General features: G+C 41.5%; 1 protein-coding gene across 2 annotated transcripts in view; it reads left to right on the forward strand.

Moving 5' to 3' along the window:
* The first annotated feature begins 287 nt into the window (after positions 1–287).
* Positions 288–12,686, forward strand: part of spop (speckle type BTB/POZ protein) — a 92,261-nt gene continuing 79,862 nt past the window's right edge. For both annotated transcript variants that reach the window (XM_067616524.1, XM_067616525.1), the window contains exon 1: positions 288–376. The gene's annotated coding sequence lies outside the window, so the exon portion shown is untranslated. The remainder of the gene's footprint in view (positions 377–12,686) is intronic.

Genomic DNA, 12,686 nt, shown 5'->3' on the forward strand with positions numbered 1-12,686 from the left:
TACTACTTTTACTTAGGTAAAGGATCTGAATACTTTTAAAACAACTGCTCTCTGCTCTATATCTTGCTCCTTTCAGGAGATCAATAAAGGTCTATTTTTTCTGTCTTAATGAACTGTTATAAAAGTAATCTTGAAATTAAACTAACCCACACTAATAACAGTGTGGTTTCCACTGACATTAAGTGTCCTGTGTTAGATGTCAGACATTTAAAGACAGTAATAAATCGATTTGCAACATCCAGCATCCAAAACCAAAACAATTTCAGCATGGCCAGCCGCTTATTGGGTGTCTGTACACGTCACAGATCAACCCGGAAGTGCAGTGACAGCTGCTGTCAAAAATCTTTCATCCCTTTCGTGGAACAGCGACACAAAGGTGAGTTTTTACGCTATAAAACGAGCTCTTCCTATACTTAACGCTCGTATCTTGTGTTATCTTCCCCGAAATTAAATCCGTGTAAAGTTTGGTCGTGATTTAACGGACTTTTACAGAGCTTAAACATTAGCCGCTAGCTGGCCGTTAGCAGCGGTTCAGCTTTGTTGTTTGCGGGTGATGATGACTTATCGGCTGCTCTTAGTCATTTATCTGTGTCCTATTGAGGTCGCCTGGGTGGATGTGGTTGTCGTGGTTAAATTTATTTGTGTGAAAATTTCATCAGTGACATGCCAAATAATGCGCCCGCAATAAGAAGACATGTCATGTATATATCCTCCGGCTCAGCCTCAGTATCCTGCCAAATAGTGAGCTCGGTTTCTCCCCTCTGTTGCATCTCCCTGCGCAGTGCAGGACAGCTGCAGGTTGCACCCTGCCACAAACTAGTAAACAGGCTGCTGCAATGCAGATTGAGGTCCAAACATTACTTCTGCAACATGAAAGTAGTCAGTGATGGAAAGTAACTAACTAAATTTACTCAAGTACTTGTACTTTACTCGAGTATTTCCATTTTATGCTACTTTATACTTCCACTCCACTACATTTCAAAGGGAAATATTGTACTTTCTACTCCACTACATTTATTTGACAGCTTTAATTGCTTTTCAGGTGAAGATTTGACACAATAGATAATATAATAAGCTTTATAAAGAAAGATAAAGATGAAACCAGTGCTTTCCAACCTTTTTGGCTTTTGACATCTTATAAAAAGCAGTGTGTAGTCGGAGTCACATTTCAGATGTCTGAAGATCTGAATCATGAATTCTGAATTTTATAACAATACTGATAAAGACTGAATTTATAACCTCTTTGCCAATACAATACCAGTCGGTGCACCCCTACAAATTAACAGCATTCAAAACAAAATGACAAATCATTTAAAAAAAACAAATGAATGCAATAAAATATGTACCGAGAATACAAATTCACAAATGAGTCACAGACTGTAAATTGCCGGAATAAGTTGCGAAATCAAACTAATCTCATTTGATGTGTTCTTATTATCGTTTTATTGTGAGGAAGTGATAGCTGGTGGAACAAGTTGCGTGCTTGTGCATGCGGTCGTATCTCTATGAATCTGAGTAGATGCTAAAAACTCAGTCGCCTCTGTCTGCTCAGCTGTGCTGGAAGCGTATGCATGTGCAAAGAGGAGTGTGGGTGTTCAGAAATGCTCTGAATGGGAGTCTTGTTTGATTCATAACAGTCTACGGGTGAAAATATTTGAATCTCAAAGATGTCTTGTTGGCTGCCTTTTGCAATCCTCTTATTTACTGTCACACACGTTCTTTTGCTGGTAAAGTTGGGTTTAGTATTTAATGACGCACAAACTCTAGACTTATATTGGTGTTTGAGTTTGTGTTTTATTATTATGCTGCAGTATAATCTGCGTAATGAAATACTGTCCTTGCTTCTCAAGCTTACATTGTTTTTGTGAGGATTTGAGTTAATCTTTCAGTTTTGTGCTAAACTGTCATCATGTGCTTTAGTCACATTTGCCTGCAGTTCAGTGGAAATACCCTGTAGTACCCTGGTTTAATGAAGAAATACTGAAAACTGTGATCAGACTGTAAGTGTTATTGTATAAAATGAGTGACTGCTGCTTCAATAAAGACTTGTTTCCCCATTTTCAAACACGAGATGCATCAACTGATCAGGCGAATATTCAGGTTAAAGTTGAACAATAAAAAATACTTTGACATGTGACTCTGCCACACGGATAAAGGGAACTATTTTTTTAAACTGTAGGTCAGATGGGTTTCAAATGAAATGAATGAAATAAGGAACAAATATTTCCAGAAACTGCTGCAAGTGTGACTGTGCCTTAAGAGGAAATCCTGAATCAGGGTGTGTGGGAATCAGGGAAACAGGGGCCCCCTCCCTGCTTGGCGTGGGATGGGTGCTTGGCAGGCGACCTGCCTGGTTGCTGTGCCTGAAGAAGTAACAAAGCTGCCACCTTGTGGGACCACCACCCCTAAAGCTAGGTGTAGAGGTCAGGTATGTTGCTAGTCAGTCTGCAGGTGATAGGATGGGGAGTTTAGAGAACTTGCCCCAGGCTATGAAATCGTTGTTGCCGATGTGGGATGTCACGTCTCTGAAGAAAGAGTCTGAGCTGCTGTGGGCGGTAGAACAGTACTGACGCCATTGATATAGTCGGGGTCACCTCAGTGCACAGCATCAGCAGTGGGACTGATCTCCTGGGTGGAGCTGAACTGATGAAATGCAGTAATAACAGTAAGACTAACATAACATTTTATTGATACTTGTAGAGAAGTTGATTATCAGCACAGAAAAATGTCAGAGTAGGGTTTCAACTAATGATTATTGTCATTATCTGCCTTTTATTTTCTCAATTAATCAATTAATTGTTTTGGAGGTGAAGGTGATGTCTTCAAATGTCTTGTTTTGTCCAATCAACAGTCAAAAATCCAAAAGAAATTCAGTTTTATCTCATGAATGACACAGAAAAGCTTTGAATCTTCACATCTGAGAACCAGGATTGATCAAAGTAGTTGCAGATCCACAGAAAGTTAATCAACTAATCGATTAATCGACTAATTGTTGCAGCAATAAAAAACCCCACACATCATACAAATAATTATTTATTTATTAATTGATTATTAAATAAGAAAAAGTGTATGTAAAGTGTATGTATGTGTAAAAGTGTGTTTCAGTGAGTCTCATACATGTAATCAAGTTTATTATTGTTTGTATGTTGTATTATTGTATTATTTTATATTATTATTATTATTTTCCTCCTCAAAATTCAAAGTAAGACGTTGCTGATTATCACAGCTCTGCCAGACCTTCTTCTCTACAGTCCAGCATTTTTTTTTTTATCTGTACAAGAAAAATGTTATATTTTCAGCTTTTTTTTTTTTTCAAAGCCATAAAAAAACCAAAAAACTAATTAAGCTGCAGCATGTCAGGCATTTCATTTTAATAATTGTTAGTAGAATGTATTAATCCATTTAGTTTTACTCTCAGGGTATTTGCTTTATAAAGAACGAGTGACTCGGTTTGAAACAGTTCAAATAACACACAAATACACTCTGTGCTCCTTCTAAAAAAAAATAATGGAAACACCTGACAGCTGAGAGTCACTGGCAGTAGACTCACCACCTCTGATTGAGGTGACTTTTAACTCCCTTTTTCCGATCTACTCGACTTCATATGAAAAAAGTGTCTTTTTCAGGCGTGAGCCAACTTATTTGGGTGATTTACCGGATAAATTCCATCTAAGAGGAACATTGATTTGCTGTTAACAAGATCAGTTTCGGAGGCGACAGGCCAGATGCTTTTGTTTCATATTGCTGAGCTGTGCGCATCAAAACCAGTTATTAGACAGGTGGCCTTTCCTTAGACACCTGGCAGCTGGTAGAGAGACACACACTTTCCTTTTGTTTAGAGGAGTGTGTGTGTGTGTGTGTGTGTGTGCGGTGGAAAGAGACCACTTGTCTTGATTTAAAAGCGCTTGCCTCACACGGCTGCTCGTATCCTTTCTACACCAGTCAAATTTAAACGAAACACACCAGAAACGGACGTGACGCATCATGTAAGCGGGATGTAGCGGCGTTTTATTTTGAAATGCTACACAGACTGCAACTACAGGATCATGGATACACATAGATTTGATTGATTTATTTTAATGTGCAATGTAAAAACAAAAAAAAAACCCTTATTTAAACAGATTATACTGGTTTTTTACACAGTTCTGTGTAGTTTTTACCTGTTGGATGGTCTCATAGCTGAGTGTAGAGAAGAAAAAACAAACCAGCTGCATAAAATAGAGATGAGCAGCGCCCGTGGTGAGCGTGTAGCAGCTTCAGTTGATTATAATAGACGCGTTCTGCTGTGGCAGCGCCGCGTCCGTGGCCCGGCGTATTTCGGCCATTACGGTGACGTGAGTGGAGCTCTCCCTTTAGTCGACTGTGTCCATTTAGCTCGGTGCCAGTATATTAAACTATTCAACCACTCTGTCAGATGCTCTTTACACAGAAGGGCCCAGCTGCCGCCCCCCCCCCCAGCCCTCCCTCCTCCCCTTCTTCATACACTACAAGATGCAGCCGTTGGGGTTTATTTACGGGAGGTGTTTCTGTAACTGCCGGGAATAGGCCAAGAGCCAATGGAAACACACGGCGGAGGCCAAGCTAATAGAATCTGACAGCAATGGAGTCATAGAGGCCGCTCAGGCGTCGTAAAGCTGTCGCCGTTTAAGCCCCTGAATTTGTCGCTATTACCTGCCTGCTTTTCCTTTCACACGGGCAAAGAGTTGTGAGGAAAAGTGCATCCAGGCTCCTGATTCAGAGCAGGTGTTGTTACTCATGTTGGTCCGTTTCAGCGACGTCAAACGCGTGCACGTGCTTGCTCGTATAAATGTAGAGCTGCAAAAGTCGATTGATTAGTCATTTCTTTAAAATGCCAGAAATTCTCTGGTTTCAGCTTCTCAGATTTGAAGATTTGATGCTTTTCTTTGTCACACATGACAGTAAACTGATTATTTTGGGTTTTGGTCGGATGAAACGAGACATTTGAAGGCGTCACCTTGGACTACAACATGCATTTTTGTACTATTTTCTGACATTTTATTGACAAAAGGATTAATCGATTAATCTAGAAAATGATTAATTCACAACAGAAATAATCGTTAGTTGCAGCCATACATAAATGCGTTCAATGCAGAATACGTTGACAGTAAATCGAAGGACGGTTAATGTAACGATCAGGGCTGCAACCAACGATTATTTTCATTATCAATTCATCTGTCTGACAGACATTAACTGTCTGACATCTGTCTGTCTGACATTAATCAATTACTGGATTGATAGATAATTAGCCGCCAGCTATTTTAACAATCGTTTTGAGCCATTTTTCAAATAAAAAATGTCCAAATTCTCTGATTCCAGCCTCTCAAATGTGAATATTATCAGGTTTCTTTAGTCTTTTGGGAAACAGTGATCGACATTTTCTGACATTTTATAGACCAAACATGTAATTGATTAATCAAGAAAATAATCAACAGATTAATTGACAGTTAAAATAATCATTAGTTGCAGCCTTACCAAAGATATTCAGTTTATTATCATAGATGACTAAAGAATCTGCAACCAGAGAATTTTGGCATTTTTCTTAAAAAAATGACTCAAAGCGATTAATCTATTATCATAAAAGTTGGTGATAAATTTTCTGTCGATTGATTTATGGATCAATAACTAATTGTTGCAGCTCTAGTAAAGATCAGTAATAACACTGTCCACCGTAAAGTATGATGAATTCTTACAGACAGACTGTTTCTGCACTGCACCAATGCTTCATTTAACTTGTGCACAGTCTTTGTTTACTTACATTATCATTCGGTGATGTGCTTTTTTGGGGGAATTGCTTTGTTGGTGACGCTGCAGGGGAAGATGTCAAGATGTGTGAATCGTTTCTGTGGTGTCAGAGTGTAAAAACACTACAGTAGATAATACATCAAATACCAGTCGGCGCTTTGAAAAAAATGAAAAAAGATGAGGAGAGACGGGGTCGTTCGGTGGTCAGAAATCCGTTGTCGATTCTCCGATTGAAACATAGTTTGACTGAGCTTTTTTTTCCCCACTAATGAGCCTGATTAAGAGGATGTACGTGAATATCCCCAAAGCTGAGCTCGTCACAGCGGCCAGCCCGTCTCCTGAGCCGGTTTATAGTCAGCGTTAGTGGATCAGCTCCAAAAAGCGTTGGCCGGTGCCATCACAGCTCACAGCTTCTTTTTTCTGTTTCTGGGTTTGTGAGGGAGTTTAACAAGTTCACTAATATGAAAAAAAATAGACATATGATGTTTGTTTTAAGCTGATTTCCACTTTAAGGGTCAAATCATATTTAAACTACTTGCTGGACTAATATTCCACTCTTAGCCTAATGCTAATTTAATTGCTTTGAAAGCATGAGTAGTTCTTAATATAAGCACCGACAGCGTGTGTGATATAAAATATGAGTTTTAAATGAAGCTAATGTGGACTGAATGTTGAGTACAGAACATGAAATGATTTGCATTTTGTATCGCGGTGCGGTGAAACACTGGTTTTTCCTCAAATACTCCGAATCTGGCTGTGTACGGGCCTGCTAAGACATAATTGGTAAAGGCAGTGGCCCACTCAAAAAACTGTCTCTGATTGGGCCTTTTATAGATGCGGCATGAGAAGAAAGCTCGTTTCTCACATTGCCGATCGCTTGTGAGGGAAGGCAACAAGTATTGAATTAGTTTGCATGAGAGAAGGGAAATTGAAATATGGATTGGGGTCGCAAATGCCTGCCAGTGCTATTGGCTGTTTCGGATATGGAGGATGAAATGTATTTTCTGCGCGTATGTGTGTGTCAGCGTGTGACTGATGCGGACGGTGTCGAGGCGTTGAATGGTTTTCCAGCGTTCCCCCGCACGAACCTATTTTCCAATAACAAGTTGGGAGCGGGAGTGACACAGATGAAGTGAATGTTTTAAGAGGAAAAGTAATCTTAAAGACAAGCCAAGTCATTCCTCACTCTAATACGCAGCCTCATCCTCCTGCTTCTCCTACATCTACCCCCCCCCCCACCCCCCCAACCCCCACCCTTCTGTCTCAGAGCCAGACACCAGCCAGCCATCTCTTGCCATCTGCCATTTAGATGTATTTAAATCATGCATGCACGCCGAGTTCGGACCTGCGATTTGAACTGGTCAGGTCCCAGGTCTCTGCCGGGCAACTGGTGACCTGGGGAAGCCATCTGAATGTGAATTAATGACAACACAGTTGGTTTAGTGTCAGATCCAATTTCGCTGATATTATCTGGCATTTAGGGCTGGAAAACGGTGACCCATCCTAATGGTTTGATTACCAGATCCAGCTCTGTCATGGCTGAAATATTGTTGGATTTGGCATTTTGAGAAAGGATCGTTTTTGAGGTAAAATGTTGAAAGCACTGGTGTTATGCTCAAATAGTGAAGAGAGTGGCCAACTAGAAGTGTTGAGAGAAGTGATGAAAACTACAGCGTGTCCAGGAAACAAAGTCATGGAGCCAGAAAACCAGAGTTTAGGTGTTAAATGAGAAAGAAAATAACAGCATCTAGACTCCGTTCATACAAGGATGGTTGGTATAAATGCAGAGAAATTACAATACTGTGAAAGTTTGACATTAAATGTTTCCACCAAGTTGTTTTCTTACACACCAGCTGGCCTCCTGAGTCAGAAATGTACTATTTCATATAAAGCTGCAATGATAGTCAGTTGACAGAACATTACTCTGTAACTATTCTGATAATCTAATAATCATTTTAGTCATTTTTTTAAAGGACCAGTGTGTAAGATGTAGTGACATCTAGTGGTGAGTGTGAAGGAACTGATGGAGAGCTGGTTAACCCAAAGTAAAGAAGTTGGAGATGGGATGTCTTTCACATTGAAGCTCTATGGAGGAGAACAGAGTAACAGTACAAGTCAAAACACTGTGCAAGGTCGCTCAATTCTGCGGTCCACTTCCAGACAAGATGGCTGCAGATTGCAACCAGCTGAATACACCTCGTATCAACCTCCCCTTCCAAGCGTTTAGGAGAACCTACGGAGGGTAAAACGCTGCGAAGGCCCTCTCCAGAGCCAGTGTTTGGTTTGTCCATTCTGGGCTACTGTAGGAACATAGAGGTGCAACATGGCGGGCGCCATGGATTATACACTAATTAAAACAGACTTATGAATGTTATATTCCATTTCTGCCAAGTTTGTTATGCTAGAGGCCACTAAATTCTTCATACTGGTCCTTTAAAGCAAAAAACAAACAAACAAACAAAAAAAACATGCTGTTTGTAGCTTCTTCAATGTGATTTTTTTAAGCTTTTCTGTGTCATTCATGATATTTTTGACTGTTGATCAGACAAAACAAGACATTTGAATACGTCACAATTAGGAATCTTGGCTAACGTTAAACTATTTTCTGACCTTTATAGACAAAGCAATTAATCCGTTAATTGAGAAAATAATTGACAGATTAATCAATAATGAAAATAATAGTCAGTTGCAGCCCTGATTTCATATAATAATAATAATAATAATAATATAGAGCTGGGATGATTAGTTGGTTTTATTAGTTTAGATAAGTGGTTTATAATTTAAGTCATTTTTTAAGCAAAAATTAATTTGTTCTAGCTTCTCAAATGTCAATATTTGTTTGTTTTCATAATCTTAGATGATAATGAGTTGAATTTATTCTAGTTTTGTACTGTTGGTCAGACAAAACCTGCAATTTAAATATGTCATTTGACTTGTGATGGGCTTTTTTTTCCCCAATATTTTATTGATAAATCAAGAAAATAATTGGCAGATTAATTAATAATGAAATGGTTATTACTTGCAGCCCTAAATAATAATAATAACAATAAGACATTGTAAACTATTTATGAAGCTCAGACTGCTCTTAGACTAAATAACTGTGTAAAAAGGAAGGATGGACAATTTAGACTAGAGAATAACATTTGAAATTCATCCAACAAGAGAAATAAGTAGCTGTGGTCTTCACTGTGTTCTAGGAAAAAACCTCTTTGTTAAATATTTGGCAGATATTTAAAGAATTATATTAAAAGACGTTGCTTTAGTCGCCCTTACGACTCACGTTGCCGTCGGATAATAGACTTAGAAAGACCTTCAAGTCCCAAAGCAAGTGAAGTAGAGCACTGGCACTTGTAAAGGATTTGAAGCATATAAAATAAAGAAGTTCACAGGTAAGGACCACCCGACTCCCCTCACACCCAGCAGAACATAAAAAACACTCATGTGTCCCTTTAACAGACAGCGGGAGGGGAGACAGCATGTCAAGGGAAGGAGGCTGGAAAAAAGAGAGAAGATGAGGAGGAGGAGGAGGAGGAGGAGGGAGAGTAGTGAAGAATAGTGGCTGCGTGAAATCGATAGTTCATACCGTTCTGAAATTGAAGTTGTTTTTTTTTTTTTTTTTTGTAAGAAGTCTCGTGTAGACGGTGGAATATGAAACAGCTCATGTAAGCAACGGTATTGATTTCCAGAAACCTGGTCCAATTATTGTACTGCTGGTTTCGTCCCGGCCAATCAGTGACCTTTTTAAAAGGACCAGAGTGACTCCGGTGGGGCAAAAATTTTGGGGCATCACCCAACTTTGCCTCCCTGAGTTGCCAACTGTCTCTGTCACCAAAGCTACACACAGACAGAGAGAGAGAGAGAGAGAGAGAGAGAAAGGAAATAGAGTCTGCTGTTTCTACAGTTTCCAGAATCTCTCTGAGGACACGGCTACAGGATGGGAGATTTCCCCTGTTGGCAGTTCCTGTTAAGAGATTCAGTGGCATTACAACATAAAGAGAAAATAATCCTCTCTCTGTGTGTGGTAGTATCTGTCCGCTCGTGTGTCTGTTGGTAAGTGGCTCAGAGAGAAAGATTGGACTGACAGCAGCGTCTGGGTACGAGACAGCCCGGCTTTGTGCGTCTGTACGTGCTGGTGTGTGTGTGTGTGTGTGTGTGTTTTTTTGTTGTTTCCTGAACGAGGACCGGGGTCGCATGAAACGTCTGTACGGTTGCGGCTGGAGTTGAGGTGTATTCACACATATCCCCCTACAGTTTAGCGGTTATTGTGAACAGCCAGACATTAGCAGAGAAATTGCTTTAAAGCTGTTATTGCTGGAAGGATTTGTAGGGTAAAATGGTCTGTAATTCCCAGTCTGCGCTCCTGCTGTGCTGTCCTGCTGACGCTGCTTTCATACTGCCCTAGTCTAGCTTCATAAGGAAAAGCGACAGGAACAATATAGTACACCCCCCCAACCCTCCACTACTCCCCTCCCCTCGCCCCCCCCTCCACTCTTGAGATTCAAGAAAAAAAAAAGTTTGCTGGCAACGAAAAGAAGGCTCTCACTCGGCCTTTTGCTTCTTCACCATCAGTCACCATGTGTCCCGTCTCTTCTTCCCCTTTCCTCTCCTTCCCTCAACTCTCCGAGTAACGGGAGTCTCATGCAATATGCCGCGTTCCCCCACTCGAGTGTTAATGAGGCGGATGAATATTCATGAAGAGGAGGCTGACATCGCTGTATGGCGATTGTGCAGAGGATGTTTTTTTTGTGTGCGCGCGGGGGGACTGTGGCCGTGTTTCTGAAGGGGGGGGATCTGTCTGTGAGGCTGAGCTAGACGTCAGGAGGGGCTCCTCCGCCGCTAACCACGCAGATGAGAGAGTCCCTCCTCGGTTTTGTTTTGGGTGGGTGATCGAGGATGACCCCTTCCTTTAGGCCTCTCCTCTCTCCCTGGCGGCTGCTGGCGGAGCTTAAGTTTAGCCTCCAGCTGCAGGTGGAGGACAGCCAGGGAGCTGAGAAGAGGAGCTGCCTCTCAGTCTGCTGCCTCCTCCTCGCCTCCTCCTCCTCCTCCTCCTCCTCTTCTTCCTTTGCTTGTGACAAACAGACGCCACGGGCCGCCTCTCGTGGGGATCATGTCGGGTCCTTTTTATTATACCTCTCCCTCTTTTTTCTCGCTACCTCTCTCTCTCCATCTTTTCATTTTCTGTGGCTCTCGCTTTTTCTTCTTCGGAACATATTGTGCTGTGATGTCTGGAGCCGCCAGCGCTACGTTTTTTTTTTTTTTTTGAAGGACATATGAGAAAGCGTGCAGCCCCATTTTAGCAGCAAAAGGCTGCGTGATGCGTGTGCTCATCTCATTTCCTCCTGTGCTCTCGACCCCACTCCCCCCCCCCCCCCCCCACACACCCTTCCTCTTCCTCCCCGCCACACTTTTTCTCATTGTCAGCTTTGTTCTGCTCTTCAGATTCCCTTCCAACAGTTCCTATAGTAATCTCTCACGTTCTCTTTCCCCCCTTTTGCTCGGCAGACTCTCATTTGCATTTTCTCACTCACTCGTCATCCCGGTCTTCCTCTTCTTCTCCCCACTGTCTTCACCCTGCAGGTTTTCCTCCCTCCATACCTCTCTCTCTTTCCTCCTTCGCTTCTCTGTAAGACACCCCGACCCCCGTCGTCTACCTCTAAAGGAGCTCCTACGCTTCTATTAAACCCCTGTAAAATCTTTGATCTCCCACCAGCCATTTTTCCCGACACGAGGCGATGTGTGTTTATGTCCGCGGCACGAGGCGGAGACGCGTGTTTGTCCGTCCGTCTCGTGCTGTTTGTGCTCGGCAGCCTTTAATTCGGTAAAGGTGAGCGCGTCGGCGCCGTGGAGGAGCGTGCGCGTCGTCCCAAACGGCTCTTTTTATGTCGACCGCTCGGTGACATAACAGAGGCCTTCCTGCTGCTCCTCGGTGCTCCTGGCCTCTGTGTGTTCATGAAAACGGTTGCTCCTGCCACTTAATATTATTAGTTCCAGTCTAGCAGGCGGCCATGCCTGATTCTCACACACACAAACACACAAACACACACACATCCTTGCAGTTGGGGAAAAAAGGGGGTGGAGGCTGGCCAATTTATCAACGCTCTGACTGTAAGGCTACTGGGAGCCCTCCGTCTTCATCAGTTCACTCAGCAGATAGGCACACCCCAGTCACCGATACTAGACTCAACTCGTGCGTCTCCATTACATGTTAACAACGAAGCTAGCGAGGGGTTCACTAGAACCGGCGCTCCATGTCACGACACGTTAAGAAGCAGGTGGAACAGGTTAAAAACTAGTTTATCACCTCTGAAAAATGACAAGGCTCAGATTTACTAAGATGACCTATAAATGTTTCCCCCCACAGCTGCCAACCAATTATAAAAAGTTGGCAGATTATTACAACACAACAGTAGTCGTGTTATTATAATATAATGAGAATAACATTAGCTAAATTGTAACTACAATAATAGCTGACTGTTGTGCTCCGTTTTAATTATTGCGAGCGCGAAGCAAATACAGTTAATAAATGAACTCCTGAACATCTTGTACAGACTGCATTTATTTTCATCTCCTCTGCTTTTTTAAATTTTTTTATTTTTGTATCATTTTATTGCAACAGAGAACTAGTCCAACATGTCTACAAACATACATGCAGCTAATATAGAAAATAACAAAACAGACTCTTGTCTCTGCTCTGTTGGAGCAATGGTTTAGTTCAGTGCAGTTTGCAAGATTATTTTCGTTATCAGTCAATCTGTGAATTATTTTCTTAATAAAGAAACAGAAAATAGTGAAAAATGCCTGTGTTCATTTCCTGGGTGTTGTCAGATGTCTTGTTTTGTGCAGCCAACAGTCCAAAACTCAAAGATCTTCAGTGTTCAGTAATATATAACAGAGAGAATAATCATATCCTCACATTTGAGAAG

This window comes from Thunnus thynnus, chromosome 17 (assembly GCF_963924715.1).
Source record: "Thunnus thynnus chromosome 17, fThuThy2.1, whole genome shotgun sequence".
NCBI classification, from domain to species: Eukaryota; Metazoa; Chordata; class Actinopteri; order Scombriformes; family Scombridae; genus Thunnus; species Thunnus thynnus.